Source organism: Bombina bombina, chromosome 2, assembly GCF_027579735.1.
Source record: "Bombina bombina isolate aBomBom1 chromosome 2, aBomBom1.pri, whole genome shotgun sequence".
Classification (NCBI taxonomy): Eukaryota; Metazoa; Chordata; class Amphibia; order Anura; family Bombinatoridae; genus Bombina; species Bombina bombina.
Window position 1 is genome coordinate 1,168,784,324 of NC_069500.1, and position 20,960 is coordinate 1,168,805,283.

Here is a 20,960-nt window from a genome sequence, read left to right on the forward strand (position 1 = left end):
AATCAGATTGAGCTTGCATTTTATTGGCTGTTTCGATCAGCCAATAGAATGCGAGCTCAATCTGATTGGCTGATTGGATCAGCCAATCGGATTGAACTTGAATCTGATTGGCTGATTCAATCAGCCAATCAGATTTTTCCTACCTTAATTCCAATTGGCTGATAGAATCCTATCAGCCAATCGGAATTGAAGGGACGCCGTCTTGGATGACGTCCCTTAAAGGAGCCTTCATTCGTCAGTAGTCCGTCGGTAAAGAAGGATGTTCCGCGTCGGCGGGATGAAGATTCAAGACCCGGCTTGGAAGATGACATCGCCCGGATAGAAGACTTCTTCAGCGCCTCTTGGAAGACGACATCGCCCGGATGGAAGACTTTTTCAGCGCCGCTTGGAGGATCACTTCATCGGATGGAAGATTTCTTCAGCGCCGCTTGGAGGATCACTTCTGCCGGTCCGGGTCTCCTCTTCAGTTCCATCAGTGGCTCGGCTGAGTGAAGACGACTAAAGGTAGGATGATCTTCAGGGGATTAGTGTTAGGTTATTTTAAGGGGGGTTTGGGTTAGATTAGGTGTATGTGGGTGGTGGGTTTTAATGTTGGGGGGGGTTGTATTTTTCTTTTACAGGCAAAAGAGCTGAATTCTTTGGGGCATGCCCCACAAATGGCCCTTTTAAGGGCTGGTAAGGTAAAAGAGCTTTGAACTTTTTTAATTTAGAATAGGGTAGGGCATTTTTTTATTTTTTGGGGGGGTTGTTATTTTATTAGGGGGCTTAGATTAGGTGTAAGTAGCTTAAAATTGTTGTAATATTTTTAAAATGTTTGTAACCTATTTTTTTTTTATTTTTTGTAACTTAGCTATTTTTATTTTTTGTACTTTAGTTAGTTTATGTAATTGTATTTAATTGTAGTTATTTGTAGGTAATTTATTTAATTTATTTAATGATAGTGTAGTGTTAGGTTTAATTGTAACTTAGGTTAGGATTTATTTTTATTATTTTACAGGTGATTTTGTATTTCTTTTAGCTAGGTAGTTATTAAATAGTTAATAACTATTTAATAACTATTCTAACTAGCTAAAATAAATACAAAGTTACCTTTAAAATAAATATAATTCCTAAAATAGCTGCAATGTAATTATTAATTACATTGTAGCTATCTTAGGGTTTATTTTACCGGTAAGTATTTAGTTTTAAATAGGAATAATTTATTAAAGTAAAGTAAAGTGTAGTGTTAGGTATAATTGTAACTTATATTAGTTTTTATTTTACAGGTAAATTTCTCTTTATTTTATCTAGGTAGCTATTAAATAGTTAATAACTATTTAATAGCTATTGTACCTAGTTAAAATAAATTGAATGATGCCTGTAAAATAAAAATAAATCCTAAGATAGCTACAATATAATTATTATTTATATTGTAGCTATATTAGGGTTTATTTTAAAAGTAAGTATTTAGTTTTAAATAGGATTAATTTAGTTAATAATAGAAATATTATTTAGATTTATTTAATTAATATTTAAGTTAGGGGGGTGTTAGGGTTAGTGTTAGACTTAGGTTTAGGGGTTAATAAATTTATTACAGTGGCGGCGGTGTAGTGGGGGGCAGGATAGGGGTTAATAAATTTATTATAGGTGGCGACGGTGTAGGGGGGGCAGATTAGGGGTTAATAAATTTAATATAGGTTGCGGTGGGCTCCGGGAGCGGCGGTTTAGGGGTTAATATGTATAGAGTAGCTTGCGGTGGGCTCCGGGAGCGGTGGTTTAGGGGGTAATAACTTTATTTAGTTGCGGCGGTGTAGGGGGGACAGATTAGTGGTGTTTAGACTCGGGGTACATGTTAGGGTGTTAGGTGTAGACAGTTTCCATATGAATCAATGGGAGGTCTGGCAGCAGCGAACTTGTATTTTCGCTATGGTCAGACTACCATTGATTCCTATGGGATCCGCCGCCTCCAGGGTGGCGGTTTGAAAACCAGGTACGCTGGGCCGGAAAAGTGCTGAGCGTACCTGCTAGTTTTTTGATAACTAGCAAAAGTAGTCAGATTGTGCTGCACTTGTGTGCGGAACATCTGGAGTGACGTAAGAATTGATCTGTCTCGGACTGAGTCCGGCGGATCGAAGCTTACGTCACAAAATTCTACTTTTGACGGTCTCTAGCCTTTGATAACTAAGGCGAATCAGCCTCACCACAAATACGCTGCGGAATTCCAGCGTATTTGAGGTTGACGGCTTGATAACTAGGCCTCAATGTCTCTAGGGGGTGCTGAGGATGGTGGGTTTTGCTCTTAAAGCTCTATGAGCTATGTCAAGTATTATGTTCTTGTCTGTGCTTAGTTCCAGTAAATATTTGAACAGATTTTGTAGATAAGATGGTATCTGTGCTGGTTGAATCTTTTCAGGCACCCCCTGATTTGTAGATTTTTACGGCGACCTCTATTGTCCAGGTCCTCAATCTGCAATTGTAGTTTGAGTATGGTGGTATTCTGTTGTTGTATAGTTAAAGCCATAAGATCCGAAGCGTGTGATGATTCTTTAACTTGCTCTTCCAAGTGAAGTACTCCATTTCCCAGTGCATTGACATCTCGTTTGACCTCGGCTAATCCATCTTTTATTGCTTTACTGACGTGTCATAAAGGTGGTGAGGTCTTCTTTTGTAGAGAGTGAATTAAGGTCCGCTTTAGTGATTGGATTTGGGTCGCCCTCTGTGGTATGTGGGGTATGAGCCAGGTTATCAGAGATATCTAATGATGATGTGTCATCAATAGCATTATCAAATGGTTTGAAAAATGCATAAAGTTTACTCCCAGCTGGGGTTGATGGTTTTGTAGGTTTGTCTGCCCTACATTTGTTACTTGCCGCCATCTTTTGGGCTTGAATAAAGGTTCACTTTGTTGTGTTTTTAATGTCTTTTAGGAGAAGCAGAGGACTTTATAAATTCTGTCCTTTTGTTCACTTTTTATGTCACTTTGGATTAGCTATATGTCCCTTTTGAAGGAAAGTGAAAATTAGCCATTTCTAAAGCTTTTTGTTACAATATTATGAAAGTTGGAAAAACTGAAGCGGTTAATGTGTAATATTAGCAGAGGGATTCCTTATGCTTAATGCAGAGTCTCACTTCTCTTGGAACTTGAATTGTGCAACTACTCCGTGTTATATTTATGCATGTGTAAATTTCTCTCTAGGAAGCGGCTGTGCACTTTAATTTGTGTGAGGGTGATGTTCTGCGCTGTTTTCGCGATGTTTGTTTATCCTCTATTAGGCCTCACCTCTTTACTTTGGAGATCAAATGGTATGCTGAAGGGTGAATCTGTCCCTGTGTGATGACCCGGTATTTAGGGCTGAAGCCTCCGATTTCCGTGAAGTGCCGTCTACTGTCAGTGTGATTGTGCTCCAAGGTGTGCAACCAGCGTGTGCTCTCTGTCACGTTGTCTGTAAGGCCGCAACCACAGCGGTCCTGTCGTGTAGCTCCGTGTGCCACTCCCTAGTTCGATCAGAGTTTTACAGATGCCTCTCCATGCTTTTAAGCCTTAATACCGTGCCTCTGCAAAGTTAGCTTTGTGCTGTTTTACCCAGTTAGGCCTCCCATGATGAATTCCTCCGGAGCGTTAGAGAAATGTGGCCATGATCTTCCTTGGCCGGTTCCGCCCCCCAAAACCATCACTTTAATACATAAAATCACTTGTATTTTTCTAGTAAAGATGTGAAAAAGAAATTAATCTCAAAGTTTTGGAAACAATAAGGTTATTGCATTGCAGTAACAATCTACAGCATTTTTTTAGTTTAACTTTTGCCTTTATGCAGCAATGAGAAAGGAAAACACATTACAGAGCAGAATGTTCTAAAATGTATCAGATCTTACTAGTACAGTATTCTGTTTTCCATAGAAATCTGATAATCCATTTGTATTATTAGGGGTTATACACAAGAAAATTGCCTCAAAAGGAATTCTCTGTTTTAGATGCTGAACTATACGAAATAGGAATGAAGCAGCTGTATTTGTAAACACTGATAGTCTGTTGGGGAAAGATAATGTGGTTCTGTGAATTCATTTTTTGTAAAGGCACAATGCATTTTGTGAGGGGTAATGGATTGCAGTGTTTTTAAGTTTAAAAATGTGTTCCATCATGAATTAAATTGTTGATATTGGAAAATATTGTTCTTACTTACTCATCATTTAACAATAACCAGGTATGCATTAATTAATGTAGGCAGCTGTTTCTCTGATGGCAGAATACATGTCGGTCATGTGCTAAAACGTAACAACAAGCCTTACATTTTATTATTTGCACAAGTCTTATAGTATAGCCAGTATAGTCAGAAACTGCACTTGGAAATCTATACTTAAACAGGTTTTGTTATGATTATAAGCTAGCAATATAAAGATAAATACCAGCAGTATAATCACAATCCTTAATGGTGCAATATCTCAGTTTCTTGTCAAAAATTTTACTTAGAACAGAAGCCAGAATCAGAATGTAGAGGGGAAGGGTAGCTGAAAAAACTTACGGCTAGATTACGAGTTTTGCGTTAGGAGCTATGCGGTGCTAACGAGCAGTTTTTTCTCAACGCTCACTTACTTACAGTGCTGGTATTACAAGTTTTAACAAACCTGGCGTTAAAAGGCAAGAAGTGAGCGTAGAGCAAAATTTTGCCCCATATCTCACTCCAATACCAACGCTGCTTAAGTCAGCGGTGAGCTGGTCGTATGTGCTCGTGCACAATTTCCCCATAGACATCAATGGGGAGAGCCAGCTGAGAAAAAAGTCTAACACCTGCCAAAAAGCAGTGTAAATCTCAGTAACGCAGCCCCATTGATTCCTATGGGGAAACACATTTTATGTTTACACCTAACATGAACCCCGAGTCTAAACACCCCTAACCTTACACTTATTTACCCCTAATCTGCCACCCCCAACATAGCTGACGCCAACATTATACTTATTAACCCCTAATCTGCCGCTCCGGACATCGCCGCCACCTACATTATACTTATGAACCCCTAATCTGCTGCCCCCAACATCGCCGACACCTACATTATATTTATTAACCCCTAATCTGCCGCCCCCAATATCGCCACAACCTACCTACACTTATTAACCCCTAATCTGCCGCCCCCAATGTCACCGCCACTATAATAAATTTATTAACCCCTGAACCTAAGTCTAACCCTAACACCCCCTAATTGAAATATAATTTAAATAAATCTAAATAAAATTACTATCATTAACTACATTATTCCTATTTAAAACTAAATACTTACCTGTAAAATAAACCCTAAGATAGCTACAATATAGTTACAGTTAGCTAGCTTAGGGTATATTTTTATTTTACAGGCAAGTTTGTATTTATTTTAACTAGGTATAATAGTTATTAAATAGTTATTAATTATTTAATAACTACCTAGCTAAAATAAATACAAATTTACCTGTAAAATAAAAAATATAAATTAGCTAAATCTCAAAAAAAACCCACTAAATTGCAGAAAATAAAAAACAAATTACAGATCTTTAAACTAATTACACCTAATCTAATAGCCCTATCAAAATAGAAAAGCCCACCCAAAATAAAAAAAACCCAAGCCTAAACTAAACTACCAATAGCCCTTAAAAGGGCCTTTTGCGGGGCATTGCCCTAAAGAAATCAGTTCTTTTTCCTGTAAAAAAAAAAAAATACAAACAACCCCCTAACAGTAAAATCCACCACCCACACAACCAACCCCCCAAATAAAATAGTAACTAAAAAAACCTAAGCTCCCCATTGCCCTGAGAAGGGTATTTGGATGGGAATTGCCCTTAAAAGGGCATTTAGTTCTATTGCAGGCCCAAAGCCCTAACCTAAAAAATAAACCCACCCAATACACCCTTAAAAAAATCCTAACACTAACCCCTGAAGATTCACTTACCGGGAGAAGTCTTCATCCAAGCGGCAAGATGTCCTCAATGAAGCTGGCAGAAGTGGTCCTCCAGATGGGCAGAAGTGGTCCTCCAGATGGGCATAAGTGGTCCTCCAGACGGCATCTTGTATCTTCATCCTTCGGCGTGGAGCGGGTCCATCTTCAAGACATCCGACGCGGAGCATACTCTTCAAACGACGTCTTCTTGCAGAATAAATTTTTCTTAAAGTGACGTCATCCAAGATGGCGTCCCTTAGATTCCGATTGGCTGATATAATTCTATCAGCCAATCGGAATTAAGGCAGGTTAGTGTTAGGATTTTTTTAAGGGTATATTGGGTGGGTTTATTTTTTAGGTTAGGGCTTTGGGCCTGCAATAGAGCTAAATGCCCTTTTAAGGGCAATGTCCATCCAAATGCTCTTCTCAGGGCAATGGGGAGCTTAAGTTTTTTTAGTTAATATTTTATTTGGGGGGTTGGTTGTGTGGGTGGTGGGATTTACTGTTGGGGAGTTTGTTTGCATTTTTTTTTACAGGAAAAAGAGCTGATTTATTTGGGGCAATGCCCCACAATTGGCCCTTTTAAGGGCTATTGGTAGTTTAGGCTAGGTTTTTTTTTATTTTGTGTGGGCTTTTTTATTTTGATAGGGCTATTAGATTAGGTGTAATTAGTTTAAATATCTGTAATTTGTTTTTTATTTTCTGTATTTTAGGTGTTTTTTTGTGATTTAGCTTATTTAATTTAATTTATTTAATTGTATTTAATGTAGGTAATTTATTTAATTGTAGTGTAGTGTTAGGTAATAGTGTAACTTAGGTTAGGTTTTATTTTACAGGTAAATTTGTATTTATTTTAGCTAGGTATTTATTAAATAGTTAATAACTATTTAATAACTATTCTACCTAGTAGTGTTATTGAGAAGTGTGTTGTAGTTCTTCTCAAAAAGTTTGTTGGTTTGGCTTGCCTGCAATTTTAATTTCCGCCAGCAGAATTATATCCACCAGAGGTGAGCTGCGTCGGACAGGGGGGTGCAAATATATGTCCCTGTCCACCGTAGCTTGATAAATCGAGCCCTAAGAGGGCAAATAGTACTAAGGTAAAAGAATTCTATTTTGGGCATGGAGATATTCAATATCTTTGAGTTTGCATATTAATTGTGAAATTAGAGAATATACCAAATCTGTTAATTTCTGCTAGGAATTTGAGGATGATTTGGAGGAGGAGGTAACTATAAATAAAATATTGTCAGCTCACATTGCAATTTTGAAATTGTGAGGGCCAATTCCTATGCCTTCAATTTTGTTTTTCCGTATATGAGATTACAATAGTTCCACGGTTAGGATAGGTAACAGTGGACAATGCTGTTGAGTACCATTTTTGATTGAAAAGGGGTAAGATAGCATGCCGTTGTCTTTAACTTTTGCTGAGGGAGACGTAGAGAGTCCAAAGATACGTAATAGCATGTTAGGGCCAAATCCGAATCTGTGTTTGTTGCAGAAGTGTCCAGTTGGTGCGGTCAAAATCTTTCTCCACGTTAGTGGCAATGAAGACTAATTTAAGGTTAAGAAGTTTGGCATAAGACATCAGTGTGACGGCTCTTATTGCTTTGTCTCTTGCCTCCCGATGTGTAACAAATTTGACCTGGTCTGTGTGTGTGGATTATGTCATTTAAAAGTGTTATTGTGATTTGCCAAGATTTTGACAATATTGTAATATTGTCATTTAGGAGTGATATGGGTTTGTAACTTCTGGGGTCATCTGGTGGTTTATTTGGTTTCAATATAAAAGAAATGTGTGCTTCCAACATGATCGTGACGTGAGCAGAGATTGTCCATCATCTAACATTTTAAATAGGGAAAGTAAGTAAGGGGCTAGGGTATCTTTAAAGGTATGGTAGTAAAAGTTAGTGAGACCATCATGTCCGGACTTTTCCCCATGGGCACATCTTTTATGGCTGTTTTGACCTCTGTGAGTGAGATAGGTTCATCCTAGTTTTCTGCTATGGAGGGAGCCTGTTTAGCTTGGCATCTTGAATATAATCATTCATTAGCGTTAGGTGTTCTAGGGAGGAGTCGGTTTTTAGATTGTATATTTGGTTATAGAAGTCCCTGAGGACATTAGCTTTTCCTTTGCTATCATCAGGTTACTTATGATTTTAGCTTTAATATATATATAAGTTTGTTGTTCTGGTTTTAAGTGCTCTAGCTAGTTTCAGACCAATCTTGTTACTTTGTAAAAGTATGTTTTTTTAAAGAATAAGACTTTTCTTTGGGCCTCTTTAGTCAGTAAGGTGTTTAATTCCTTTCTGGTAGCTAATAAAGAGGAGAGAGTTAGCATATCATTTGGGGAGTTTTTGTGTTTAAGTTCTAATTTGTGTAATTGTGCTGTCAATAAACAAAATTATTTGTCATAGATTTTATTCATGGTTGCTATTTGTTTAAGACATTTGCCTCTTATTACAAGCCTTGTGAGCTTCCAAGAGGGTAAGGGGGTAGTGTCAGGTGGCGCATGATGTTAGAAGTATTCTTGCAGGGTGATAGTTAAAATTTGTAATGTTGGGGGGGGGGGTGTAATAGTGAGTCATTCATTCTCCATAAGAATGAAGTTATTGGTGAATCCGGTCAGTCCTGTGACAATGATACAGGGAGTGGTTGAACCATACCATGGGGCCTATATTTGTGTCCCTGATTAGAGATAAGTGTGTTTTGTCTATTAATATATAATCAATACAAGAGTATTGTGACCATGGGGTTGAAAAAAGGTGTGGTTTCATTAAGTGGGGTGTTGTATTCTTCATGGATCTGTAAGACCTAGTTGTTTAATACTTTGGTATAATATATTGGGGGGTTTAGAGGAGGAGTGAGATTTAAATGTTGAGGAGTCAAGGTGAGTGTCTAGAGTAACAATTAAGTCTCCTCCGACTATTGAAGTGCCCTTTTTAGATTCTAGGATAAGTGATAGTAATTTTTTGAAAAAGGTTGACCTGTTGGAATTGGGGGCATAGACATTAGCCAGAGTAAATGGTCTGTTGGACAGCATACCCACTATGATCAGAATTCTCCCTTCTGTGTTTGTTATTTTATATTTAGATATTGGAAGGGGATTTTTCGGTTGAACAAAATCCCAACCCAATTCTTTAACCTCTTAAGGACATATGACGGAATTTTTCCGTCATAAAACAATTGAGCAAACTGAAAGCTGTGTCCTTAAAGGGTTAAAGGTTAGAGGAGTTAAAATATCCTACTGGAAACTCTTTAGACGTGCATTTAGGTTCAGATTTAATCTTTAAAGTGGGTTTCCTGGAGAAAAACTATAGATTATTTTTCTTTTGTGACCCAGTTTAAAGCTATGGATCTCTTGGTGGGAGAGTTTAGTCCAATGGTGTTTGGGAGATTATAGTAATTGAGAAGCTACCCATGAGTGTATGTTCCAAGTTTGCAGGGAGTAAGAAACTGGGTTGGCTTACCTGGTGTTTGAGTTAAACCTTTCAGGAAGGGCCCCTATGTTCCCCACATCCCAAAATGTAATAGGGTTAAAAAAAAGGACAGTCCGAATTGCATCATAAGATAGTTTAGGAAATCTGTGACAAGTGAGAATAACATTGCTAAAAACAAATAAAAGAAAAAAAAACCATGAAAAACAAGTAAGATTTGAAAACAACCTCTTTCTATGTGTATTTTCTCGAGACACATATTAAAGTGAAAGGGATATATATATATATATATATATATATATATATATATATATATATATATATATATAAATATATATATATATACTGTATATATCCTTTTCTTAACTGCTGGAATTAGAGTCTTTAAAAAATGTATTTGTTCAACCAAGGATTTTTATATTATAATGGTTTGAAGAATGCATTCAGATGAGGTTTTTACCATAAATTTAAGCACAAAAAGCATCCCCTATCTGCATAGGTTAACTTCCAAATAGCATTAACTCCTTAGGATGCCAGAGAATGTTTATCCTGTGTTTATTGATCTTCACAAGTGACAAGTATTTCTACACAATTCCTAAATGAACATTGTTATGATATACATTGTAATTTAAAATTACATTAATCCTTAAAATGCAGTATTTCATATTATTGTGAGTAAATATTATTCTTCACTGTGATCAGGGAAGAGAATAAAATAATAGAAGAAAAATAATGCAATTAATAATTGTGCCCCCCATTTATGTTTTTGAACATATTTAAAATAACAAATGTATCACAAACTGACACATAACTTGTTACTTATGTGTGCTGTACTTTTAAAAACAATATCTATAATATAAGGTTGGGAAACAAATTAGCAAACATTTCTTTCTGGAAACGTAGTAGATTGTATGGTCTGAGAGTTTCTATCAAATTATATTTTTATATTTGAAAAGACAATCCTTACCTATGCTCCCTATGGAGTAACAACCAGTCTGGCAAAGAAAGAGATAATGAGAAGCGTAATTACCTAATATAAATGAGCTCTACAGTGCTTGCTTTACAGTTTGAAAATACCACCTGTTTCTTAAAGCATTTGAAAGCACCTTACTGAAATTGTGTAATAGTAAGCCTAATAGTGTAATGTTTTTAATACTCTTTACATAGTGAAACCTCTTTCATTTGAAGGTAATATAAATTCTAACCACAAGTTGTATAAATATATAAATAATTGGCCTTACTGAAGTACAAAAGAAAAAAAGGGAGATTCCTGATTTCAGTACCCTTAAAGGGATATGAAACACAAATAGTTTCTTTTGTGATTCTGGCAGAACATAATTTCCAATTTTCTTCTATTATTAAATTTGCTTTGCTCCCATTATATTCTTTGTTGAAGAGATACCTATGTAGGCACCCAGAGCACTGCATGACAAGAATTAGTGCTGCCATCTAGTGCTCTTGTAAATGAATAGCATTCTTGCAAAACTGCTGCCATATAACACTCGATAAATGAGCTTACCTCCCTGGTTTTCAACAAAAGATGTCAAAAACATGATGGATTAATAATAGAAGTAAATTAGAAGGTTGTTTAAAATTGCATGCTCTATCGGAATCATGAAAGAAAAATTTGGGGTTTCACATTCCTTAAAATTAAGTTTGAAAACATTTCTATCAATGTAAAAATTAAGGATTTTTTTTCTCCTTGATATACATGGTTAATGTTGCTATTTTAAGCTTTGTATCTAAAGAACAGGTTAAAACTATACAAAGCTAAATCTATTCTATCCATTTATAACGGGACAAAATCTTAGCGTTCTTAAGAATTTAGAGAGAAACACAAATTGAATAGGTATAATATAACGATTTTCTAAAAAAAAAAAAAAAAAAAAGATAATTTGAAATTAGTTAAAGGGACACTGAACCCAAATGTTTTCTTTTGTGATTCAGATAGAGCATGAAAATTTAAGCAACTTTCTAATTTACTCCTACTATTACATTTTCTTCATTCTTTTGGTATCTTTATTTGAAATGCAAGTAAGTTTAGATGCCGGCCCATTTTTGGTGAACAACCTAGGTTGTTCTTGCTGAGTGGTGGATAAATTCATCCACCAATAAAAATGTGCTGTCCAGATTTCTGAACAACAAAAAAGATAGATAGATGCCTTCTTTTTCAAATAAAGATAGCAAGAGAACAAAGAAAAATTGATAATAGGAGTAAATAAGAAAGTTGTTTAAAATTCAATGCTCTATCTGAATCACAAAAGAAAAAAAAATGGGTTCAGTGTCCCTTTAACTACAGACAAGTAAGAAATACTGCAGTAGATCAGAATCATATGAGGAAACCCCTATAACTGGTCTTAACCTCCGAGACACTACCAGACAGTAACAAGCTCAGGCTCAAAACCCTTTCTCTGGTCTTGAACCTCTGAGACACTACAAAACAGTAACAGGCTTAAGATACATGAACCTCTCCACACACCGAAAAGAAGATTAGAGTGACCAGTAGTCTGGTGAGGAGGTCATGTGCTAAGGTTAGCTCAGTGTAAAAAAAAAAGGTCCTGAGATTTGAGAGGCATTAAAGGAGGAATGAGCTAAGATTATCACAGCAGGGACGTATACTTTTGGAAAGGTATATTCAGACTTTGGGACCAACACTAAAAATAGTGCTATTGGTGCTTTCAGAAGTGAATTTATGGCAGTATAGTCTTTACAAGAAGTGCTAAAAGGCCCTTCAGAGCAGAAGTTTTTCTTGGTTATTTTTGTGAGAAGATGCTGACATTCATGTTACTCTTCTGACCTTCCTGTTATGACTCTTTTCTGATAATTGGATTAAGCCTCTGCCTTAGCTCCTGCCTCTACTGTTTATTCTCAAGTGTCCGTTTTCTGAGAACTGCCTGCAGACCATCTCCAGCTACACTGGCTAAAGCACTCAAACAAAGTACCTCCATTAATTCATTATAGTAACATATGTACAAAATGTAACACCAACTTCCCTACAAGTACAGAATCAATACAAAATAACCTTTCATATTATGTCGTTAATACAGTTAGTTTTTATGAATACATGTCTGATAAATTAATTTCCTGGTAATATATATTCACTTCATTAGATATCAGCTTGATTATGCAATCAGTATATATATTTTTTAGGATTAAACAATAGAGCAATACAATGTGATAATCTCAAAATACAAGGAAGTGAAGAGGGATACATTATACTATTTGTATTAAACATACTCAGTATTCAGACAAAAAAATAATATAATTTATGCTTACCTGATAAATTATTTTCTTTCCTGGCAAGGAGAGTCCACAAATCCATTCAATTACTAGTGGGAATTCAACTCCTGGCCACCCAGTGGAGGCAAAGAAAATCCCAGCAAAGCTTCAAGTATCCTTCCACTTCTTACAATCTCCAGTCATTCAGCGGAGGAATCATGGAAAGAGAAGAAGACACAAAGGGGCCTATTTATCAAATGTATGTCCGACATGATCCAATCAGCGGATAATGTTCGACAGACAATGCTGAAAGCAGACAGAAATACTCTCTCCGCATTCAGCATTGCACCAGCAGTTCTTGCGAACTGCTGGTGCAATGCCGCCCCCTGCAGATTTGTGGCCAATCGGCCGCTAGCAGGGGGTGTCAATTAATCTGATTGTATTCGATTGGGTTGATTTCTGGCAATCGCTGTCTGCCTCCTCAGAGCAGGTGGACAGGTTATGGAGCAGCAGTCTTTAAACCGCTGCTCCATAACTTGTATTTCTGGTGAGCCTGAAGGCTCGCCAGAAACACGGGGCTTCAAGATCCTCACGGAGCTTGATAAATAGGCCCCAAAGGGTATAGAGGTGCCTGATGTTTAGAAAAAGGCAAAAGCCATCTTAAGATTAACACAAGGGCAGATTGTGGACTCTTCATGCCAGGAAAGAAAATAATTTATCAGGTAAGCATAAATTATATATTTTTTCCAATGGCATGGAGAGTCCACAAATCCATTTAATTACCAGTGGGAACCAATACCCAAGCTAGAGTCCACAGAATGGAAGGGAGGTATACACAAGACTGGCCAACCTAAACAGAAGGCACCACCGCTTGAAGAACTTTCCTCCCAAAAGAAGCCTCAGCTAAGGCAAAAACATCAAATTTGGAAAATGTAGAAAAAGTATGCAATGATGACCAAGTGGCCACCTTGCAAATCTGTTCCATAGAAGCATATTTTGTTAAAGGCCCAAGAAGAAGCGCCAGCCCTAGTGGAGTGATCCATAATTCTCTCTGGAGGCTGCTGTCCAGCTGTCTCATAAGCCAATCGAATAACACTTCTCAACCAAAAAGAGAGACTAGAAGAAGTGGCCTTTTGAGCCTTCCGCTTACCAGAAAATACAACAAAAAGTGCAGCGATTGATGAAAATATTTAGTAGCCTGCAAATAGAACTTCAGAGCATGCACAACATCCAGATTGTGCAACAACCGTTCCTTCTAAAAGGAAGGATTAGGACAAAATGAAGGAACAACAATTTCTTGGTTAATATTGTGTTCCAAAATCACCTTAGGCAGGAATCCTAATTTAGTATGGAGGACCGCCTTATCCGCATGAAAAATAAGATTAGGAGGTTCACACTGCAGAGCCAAAAGCTCCAAACTCTATGGGCAGAGGACATTGCCAGTAAAAACAAAACCTTCCAGGACAATAATTTAATATCAACAGAATGCATAGGCTCAAAAGGAGCCTGCTGCAGAACCCTGAGGATAAGATTAAGACTCCAAGGAGGAGCAATTGACCTAAACTCAGGCCTGACTCTAACCAAAGCCTGGACAAAAGATTGAACACCTGGCAAAATTTCCAGACGCTTCTGCAAAACAGTTGACAGAGCCAAATTTTGACCCTTTAGAGTACTGATTGATAAACCTTTCTCCAGACCCCTGTGAAGAGAAGACAGAATTTGGGGAATTCCCACCTGACTCCAAGAAAAAACCCTAGATCCGCACAAATGATGGTATTTTTGCCATACCTTATAATAAATCTTGCGAGTAACAGGCTTACGAGCCTGAATCATAGTCTCAATAACCTTCACAGAAAATCCTTGTCTGGACAATACTAACTGTTCAATCTCCAAGCAGTCAGCTTCAGAGAAACTGAGTTTGGATGGAGGAAGGGACCCTGAAGTAGAAGATCCTTCCTCAAAGGTAATTCCCATGGGGGGAATGAAGACATCTTTACTAGGTCCACAAACCAAGTTCTGCGAGTACACGCTGGAGCTATTAGAATCACTGAAGCCTGCTCCTGTTTGATCCAGGCTATCACCCGAGGAAGGAGGGCAACCGGAGGAAACAGATAAATTAGACAGAAGTCCCATGGCACTACCAGGGTGTCAACCAGAGCTGCTTGAGGATCTCTTGATCTTGCTCCGTATCGTGGACGCTTGGCATATAGACAAGATGCTATTAGATCCAGCTCCGGAACTTCCCACTTGAGGGTTAACATTGAGAATACTTCTGGATGGTGAGCCCATTCCCCTGGGTGAAAAGTCTGCCTGTTCAGATAATTTGCTTCCCAGTTGTCCACCCTTGGAATATGAATGGCAAAGAGATGACAATTGTGAGACTCTGCCCACTGAATAATGCTAGTCATCTCCATCATAGCTAACAAGCTCTGAGTTCCTCCTTGGAGGTTGATATATGCCACTAAAGTGGCATAAAACTGGACTAAACTCAGTTGAGGCCAATCTGTTAGTGCATTGAAAATTGCTCTCAATTATACGATATTTATAGGGAGGGCAGACTCCCCATGAGTCCAGAGTCCCTGAGCACTTAAGGAACCCCAGACTGCTCCCCAGCCTAACAGGTCTCGGAAAACAAGTGCCCTGAGACAAATGGTCTTGGCAGATCCACCAGGACAGAGAAATCCTTGTCTGAGAGTCGAAAATTATCCTCTGAGAGAGATCCAAGTGGTCTCCGTTCTATTGACTAAGCATAAATAAATGTAGAGGTCTTAGATGGAAGTGAGCAAATGGAATAATGTCCATGGATGCTGAGTCTATGATTGTTCCCAGAAAACATACCCTGGTACTTGGCACCAAGGAACTTTCCCTAGATTCACCTTCTACCCGTGAGAGCGGAGAATAGATAATAGAGAATCTGTATGGGATATTGCTAACTGAAAAGATGGCACCTGAACCAAGATATCATCCAGATAAGGTGCCACTGCAATCCCTAGAGATCTGGCCACAGCCAAAAGAGCCCCTAGAATATTTGTAAAGATTTGTGGAGCAGTGGCAAGGCCGAAAGGAAGGGCTACAAATTGGAAATGTTGATCCAAAAAGGCAAACCCCAGGAATTTGAAATATTCCTTAAGATTAGGCACATCAAAATACACATCCTTCAGGTCTATGGTGGTCATAAATTGACCCTCCTGAACTAGAGGGACAATAAAATGAATAGTCTCCATTTTGAAGGACAGAACCTTGAGAAACTTGTTGAGAGACTTGAGGTCTATAATGGGTCGAAAGTTCCCTTCTTTTTAGGAACCACAAAAAGATTTGAATAAAATCCCTGACCCTGTTCTGGTAGAGGAACTGGGACAATCACTCCCGGAGAAGACAGATCCTTTACACAGTTTAAGAAGGCCTCTCTATTTACCTGGTTTACAGGTAATCTTGATAGTAAAAATCTGTCCCTGTGGGGACAAGATTTGAATCCTATCTTGTATCCCTGGGAGACTATATCCACTGCCCTAGGATCTGGAACATCGCAAATCCAAGCCTGCTGAAAGAAAGAAAATCGGTCCCCTAACTTCTGCAGAACTTGATTGGGGGCAGCCCCTTCATGCTGATTTGGCGTCAGCGGAACGCTTTCTGGATTGCTTATCCTTATTCCAGGGCTGGCTAGCTCTCCAAGAGGTCTTGGCTTGCTCAAGTTTAGAAGACAAGGAAGATTTCTGTCTTTCAAGATTTCTTGAAATTATGAAAGGAACGGAAATTAGAAGACTGACTACCCTTGGACCTATTCTTCTTATCCTGTGGTAAATAAACTCCTTTACCACCAGTAACCATGAAAATGATTTCCACCAGACCAGGACCAAATAAAGTCTTACCCTTAAAAGGTAGAGATAGAAGTTTGAATTTGGAAGTCACATCCGCAGACCAAGATTTTAACTAAAGGGCTCTGCGGGTTAGAATCGCAAAACTAGACATTTTGGTTCCCAGCCTGACTACTTGCATATTGGCATCCCAGATAAACGTATTAGCCAGATTTAGATCCCTAGGGGTAAATTTATTAAAGTCTGGCAGACATTATACGCTGTAGGGTTTCATGTCCACCAGACATCGCTGAATGCGGACAGCATACGCTGTCCGTATTCAGCATTGCACAAGCAGTTCTAGTGAACTGCTTGTGCAATACTGCCCCCTACAGATTCGCGGCCAATCAGCCACTAGCAGGGGGTGTCAATCAACCCAATCGTATAGGATTGGGCAGATTGCTGTATGCAGCCTCAAAGGTGGCGTATGAGTTAAGGAGCAGCGGTCTATAGACCACTGCTTCTTAATTCCTGTTTCACGCAGAAACAGGGTGAATTGGCCCAATTCGGCCAATAATAAATTGACCCCTTGTTCTTATCTTGGATCTCCTCTATAGTAGTCTCCTCTGAGATTAGATCAGACAATGAGTCACACCAATAAGAGGCTGCACAAGCAACTGTTGAAATACTAGCAACTGGTAGCCATTGCCAATCCTGATGAGGAAACACCTTTCTTAAATAACCCTCCAGTTTCTTATCCATAGGGTCTCTAAAATAGGAACTATCCTCAAGAGGAATAGTAGTTCTCTTGGCTAAGGTAGATATAGCACCCTCTACTCTAGGAAAAGTGTGCCAAAGTTCTCACACTAAATCAGCCACAGGAAAGATCTCCCATTCCTGAGATATAATGTCAGACATGTGATATAATGTCAGACATGGGATCTGGAACAGGAAAAACCTCCATAGATTTAGGTTTGACATCAAAAACTCTGTTCAGCTTATTAGCCTTTTTAGGAGCCTCTGTAATTGTTTCATAGTCATCCAAAGTAGCTAAAACCTCCTTCAAAAGTAACCGGAGATGCTCTAGTTTAAATCTAAAATGGACCTCCTCAGAATCTATTGGACTAAGAACCGTAGATTCAGAATCAAAGATCTCAACCTCAGAAGCTTCAGAGGAATGATCCTCACTAGATAACTGAGAACAACTAACCACATCAGTCTTGGCGGAATCAGAACCCATAGAAAAGTTCTTAGAATTCCGTTTTCTTTTACCAGAACTAGGTATAGCACTTAGGGCTGCAGAAACTGCAGAAGTCAACTGTGCAGCAAAATCTTTAGACAAACACTCCCAGAGACTGACTGAGAGGAACCGCAGGGCACTGCATATGAATCTGTCAAAGAATGGGACATGTTTGAAGAAGGCTGAGACAAACGCTGAACAGCATTATTCTGAGAAAAAGAAGGCTCAGATAGGGAATCCTTATCCTTAGATAATAAAACCTTATTAAGGCTAGGGGAACAAAATTGCACAGGAGGTATAACCTGGGCATTTGCACAATAAAGACATTTGTCAAAGGACAGAGAAAACTCAGGATCGGCATCCATAACAAATTAAATAGCCCCTTTTTTCCCTTATACTCTAATTTCTATCACCTAGATTACGAGTTTGGCGTTATGAGTCAAATAGTAACGTTATGGCTCATAACACTTCATTTTCCCTAACGCTGCTATTACAAGTTTCCTTAGCACCACAAATATCCCCATCTAGGCTCAAATCCATAACGCTCACCCAGACCCAGTAGTTATTGATATCCCAATACCAAAAACATTCATGAATCATTTCCATAATATCATACAAAATACACTTACACTCATACAAACACTATACCATTTCACTTTTTTAATTAAATATTTGTATTTACAAAATATAACGGATCAAAGTTACGAGATCTCGGTTGTTAGAAAAAAAATGCACACAAACCCATTTTACATTGACTTACATAGGCATACATGAACTTACACTCATCTAGCTACATCTACGTACAAATAGCATCACATACATACAGAAATTAATACACACAAACAATATAAAGCACATTACGTACACAAAACATTTTTTTATTATGAAATTAACACGATTAAGCTACTTTTTCACAGAAGGACATGACGTTACTCACTTTTTTTCATTGAAATTTCTCACATAAATTGACCTCTATGGGGAATATGTGCTCATGCATGCGACCGGCAGATTTCCATAACGCACAAGATATTTTTCTCCTTTAAAACTCGTAATAGCAGCGTTACAATTGTGGTGATAATTCAGTCATTCTTGCGTTGGTCCTGCTATGACAAATAGATCAAGGAATAGACTATTTGACACTGGAGTTATGGGTTTTACTTGTGTGAACATCACTACAACATCAAAATCTTACGAAATCTTTTACGAAATTATATTACATCCAACTATAAATCACGATCAATTCTATCATCAACTATACAAAATCGGTTTTAAGAATTAAATCATATTTAAACGGACAGAATAAAATCTTTAAATAGTACATTTATGCTTACCTGATAAATTAATTTCTTCTATGGTACGATGAGTCCACGGATTCATCCTTTACTTGTGGGAATATTATCCTCCTGCTAACAGGAAATGGCAAAGAGCACCACAGCAGAGCTGTCTATATAGCTCCTCCCTTAGCTCCACCCCCCAGTCATTTGACCGAAGGTACAGGAAGAAAAAGGAGAAACTAAAAGGTGCAGAGGTGACTGAAGTTTAAAATCAAAAAATATAATCTGTCTTAAAATGACAGGGCGGGCCGTGGTCTCGTCGTACCATAGAGGAAATTAATTTATCAGGTAAGCATAAATTTACTTTTCTTCCTCTAAGGTACGATGAGTCCACTGATTCATCCTTTACTTGTGGGATACAATACCAAAGCTACAGGACACGGATGAACGAGAGGGACAAGACAGATGTTTAAACAGAAGGCACCACTGCTTGAAGAACTTTTCTCCCAAAAATAGCCTCTGAAGAAGCAAAAGTATCAAATTTGTAAAATTTGGAAAAGGTATGAAGCGAAGACCAAGTCGCAGCCTTACAAATCTGTTCAACAGAAGCATCATTTTTAAAAGCCCATGTGGAAGCCACCGCTCTAGAAGAGTGAGCTGTAATCCTTTCAGGAGGCTGCTGTCCAGCAGTGTCGTATGCCAAACGGATGATGCTTTTCAGCCAACGAAGATGTTTGATGGAAATCCTTGGTTGCTTGCAAGTAAAACTTCAAAGCACAAACCACGTCCAAGTTGTGCAACAGACGCTCCTTCTTAGAGGAAGGATTAGGACACAGAGAAGGAACAACAATTTCCTGATTGATATTCCTATTAGTAACAACCTTAGGAAGGAATCCAGGTTTGGTACGCAAAACCACCTTATCAGCATGGAAAACAAGATAAGGTGAGTCGCATAGCAATGCAGATAGTTCAGAAACTCTTTGAGCCGAAGAGATAGCAACTAAAAACAGAACTTTCCAAGATAGAAGCTTAATATCTATGGAATGCATAGGTTCAAGCCCCTTGAAGAAATTTAAGAACTAAATTCAGACTCCATGGCGGAGCAACAGGTTTAAACACAGGCTTGATTCTAACTAAAGCCTGACAGAATGACTGAACGTCTGGAACATCTGCCAGACGCTTGTGCAGTAGAATTGATAAAGCAGATATCTGTCCCTTTAAGGAACTAGCTGATAGCCCCTTCTACAATCCTTCTTGGAGAAAGGACAAAATCCTAGGAATCCTGATCTTACTCCATGAGTAGCCTTTGGATTCTCACCAATAAAGATATTTACGCCATATCTTATGATAAATTTTCCTAGTGACAGGCTTTCGAGCCTGAATCAAGGTATCTATGACCGACTCAGAGAAACCCCGCTTGGATAAAATCAAGCGATCAATCTCCAAGCAGTCAGCCGCAGAGAAACTAGATTTGGATGCTGGAACGGACCTTGAATCAGAAGGTCCTGTCTCAGTGGCAGAGTCCATGGTGGAAGAGTGACATGTCCACCAGGTCTGCATACCAAGTCCTGCATGGCCACGCAGGTGCTATCAAAATCATCAAAGCTCTCTCCTATTTGATTCTGGCAATCAAACGAGGAAGGAGAGGAAATGGTGGAAACACATAAGCCAGGTTGAACGACCAGGGTACTGCTAGAGCATCTATCAGTACTGCCTGAGGATCCCTTGACCTGGACCCATAACAAGGAAGTGTGGCGTTCTGACAAGACACCATCAGATCAAATTCTGGTGTGCCCCATTGCTGAATCAATTGTGCAAACACCTCCGGATGGAGTTCCCACTCCCCCGGATGAAAAGTCTGAAAATCCGCTTCCCAGTTCTCCACTCCTGGGATATAGATTGCTGATAGATGGCAAGAGTGAGTCTCTGCCCATCGAATTATTTTGGTAACCTCTATCATCGCTAGAGAACTCTTTGTTCCCCCCTGATGATTGATATATGCTACAGTCGTGATAGTGTCCGACTGGAATCTTATGAATCTGGCCGAAGCCAGCTGAGGCCACGCCTGAAGCGCGTTGAATATCGCTCTCAGTTCTAGAATATTTAACGGGTTCAC